Source organism: Vombatus ursinus, unplaced genomic scaffold, assembly GCF_900497805.2.
Source record: "Vombatus ursinus unplaced genomic scaffold, bare-nosed wombat genome assembly UNPS02014775.1, whole genome shotgun sequence".
Classification (NCBI taxonomy): Eukaryota; Metazoa; Chordata; class Mammalia; order Diprotodontia; family Vombatidae; genus Vombatus; species Vombatus ursinus.
Genome location: NW_020954553.1, coordinates 17,544,262 through 17,546,886, shown reverse-complemented (window position 1 = coordinate 17,546,886; position 2,625 = coordinate 17,544,262). Strand labels below are relative to the sequence as shown.

Genomic DNA, 2,625 nt, shown 5'->3' with positions numbered 1-2,625 from the left:
ATGTTAGGATTTCAGTGGACAAAGGAAAATGACCTTAGAGTAGTGCTCACTGAATTGGGATGGGTCTGGTAAGGAGTAATCTTATCTGAATAGCATTTAGGGTTCATGGTTGTAGTAGGGACATTCTAGTCTGAATAGCCTTAAGGAACTAGCATAATAGGAAGGAGATGAGAATGGTACTTTGGCAGTGGTACAAGGATATTGCTGATTGAACAGAAATTAGACATTAGAAGAGGTTGGTACATTGGATGAGAAGACATTCTTTCCTATAAGTAGGCCAAGGGTGGATATCAATGAGATAGATCTTAGAGGAAATTGATTTCAACGCAATAAATATTTATTAAGCAGCTACTGTATATAAGTCCCCATTCTCACCATTGGGGAGAAAATGATGAAAATTAACTTAATCTCTCACCACACCAAGATTATATTTAATTGAGGATAATGCAACAAATGATATGAGGCATGGTATGTTGGAGGGAAACAGAAGTCTAGTATAAGTGTTGTAAGAAATTTCAAAGAGGTACAAACAATTTCAAATAGGATTATCAAAAAGTCTTCCTTGAGGAAATGGCAACTATGTTGAGTTCTGAAGAAACAATTTCAACAGTCAAAGATAAGGAAGGAGATCATTCCATTTATGTACATTGAATTAAATGAGATCAGGGAATAGCCTTTATACAATTTGGGTGGAATAGAGAATGATGGAAGGGTAGTAATGTTAAATAATGTTGGAAAGATAGGCTGTGTGCAGATCCTGAAAGGCCTTAAAACCCAGGCTAAGGAGTTTATATCTTAATACTTAGGTCTGAGTAGGAAATTTCCAAATCAGGTGAGGATGAACCTATTGTAGGGCGAAGACACAGATGGCTACCAGAAGTAGAAGGAGAGATTTTCCCCTCATTGAAATGAGAGATGTTTGCTTTTCTTGAAGGGGAGAGGGATTGAGTCACGTGGTTTATTTAAACCACTTCCAATTTTTTCCTCACATCTATCCTCCACATAGCTTTGGTCTTGCTAGACTCCAAATGAGTCTTGCTAAACTCCAATCAGCGGGCCTTTGTGCTTCCACATATATCGTTTATATACAGTGATACTTCTGGCACAGGAGAAGAGAGGGAATATATTTCCTATGGAACTCCTTTTATATTTTACACTCTTACCACATACCTTCCTTGCCCCATTCCTCAATAAGTAAAAGCAGGATTTGACTAATTGATGTTCTGTACTCTCCTGAAGCCATGTCTACACCAGGGGATGATGATGATGAACCACACCATGGACACCCAGGAAGAAGAGAGCTGGAGGAGAAGCTGAGAGAATTGGGGCTGGATACCCAGTATTGGTTGACTAAGCTGCAGGAACGCCTGGGTGTGACCTCTGCCCAAGCTTTACAACACCTGTAGCAGAGGGAAATCCAGACACTGAAATCTCAGGCGAGACATTCTTGGGAGAAATGGGCTTTGGAGAAATTTCTTCAGCTGTGGAGTGGCCAGGGCTCAGAGAAGATGGAAGACAAACATTGGGTGACAGTGAAGGAGAGACAAGAGTGGGCACAGTCAGCCTTGAGGGAACTGAGGGAGATGCAGGCGGCAGGCAAAAGCTGCCAGGATGTGATTGTGAGGGAGAAAGAAGAGGAGCTGAGGCAGGCCATGAAGATCCCACCCAACTACTGGCCGCTCCCTGAGAAACCCCTAATGGAGGTCATAGAAAACATGCAGAGACACCTCAGTCACACGGAGGGCACACTCTCCCATAGGGAGAATCTTCCTGACAGGGAGCTCCTCAAAAGGGTGTCAGGTGGCCTGGCCCTACAGGGGATTTACCAAACCAACCATCCTGAAGATCTTTTTGGGAAGAGAGAAGAACTGCTCAGCCTCCCAGAGAACTTCTTCTTGCTCAGTCCAGCACAGGGAAGAAGGATGTAAACAATGGAGTTTTTGTCTTCTCATGAAGCGTCCGTGTTTACTGAAAGCATGGAGAAATTGGGCTTCAGTGTTAGCTTCCTGGCTAAGGGTGGAGGTTGGGGTTTTAACCTGGAGGCCAGTGCCAATGACACCAGATCTTCTGATTCTAGACAGGTCCATAAGTCACACTCTAAGGACACTTACAGCTGCACCACCAAGTTCAGCTATATCCCACTGGCCTCTTGCCACTTTTCACAGGACCAGCTCCACCTATCCAGGTCAGCTCTGCAAGAGTTAAAACAGCTGGAGCAACTTCTGAGTCACTTCAGTGGTGCAGAAACCCATCAACTATTGAAGGATAGATGTGAGGCATTTTTCCAAAGGTTTGGCTCTCATGTGAACCAGGGCCCATTGTACTTGGGGGGAGTGTTCTGGTGGAAAGCTGTAGCTGAGGGTTTCAGGTCAGAGGAGCTGGGTGATGTGAAGCAACAAGCCTCAGAGGCACTCGATGTGTACATCCGAGGCAGCTATAGTGGTTTTGGGTTGACAGCTGCAGCCATGGTAAATGCATCCAACTGTCAGCCCCAAATGGCTTCTCACAATAGAAGCTCCAGTAATTTGCCAGCAAGATTCCAAATGTCTGTATACCAAACAGGAGGCCCCCCAGAGGTGGATTCTCTCCCACAGTGGAAAGCTGGTCTTGTGGCCAGTAACCACA

The 2,625-nt window shown here is 44.6% G+C and overlaps 1 pseudogene; it reads left to right on the top strand.

Annotated features, from left to right (window-relative positions):
- Window positions 1–1,241: 1,241 nt before the first annotated feature.
- Window positions 1,242–2,625, top strand: part of LOC114044796 — a 6,091-nt pseudogene continuing 4,707 nt past the window's right edge.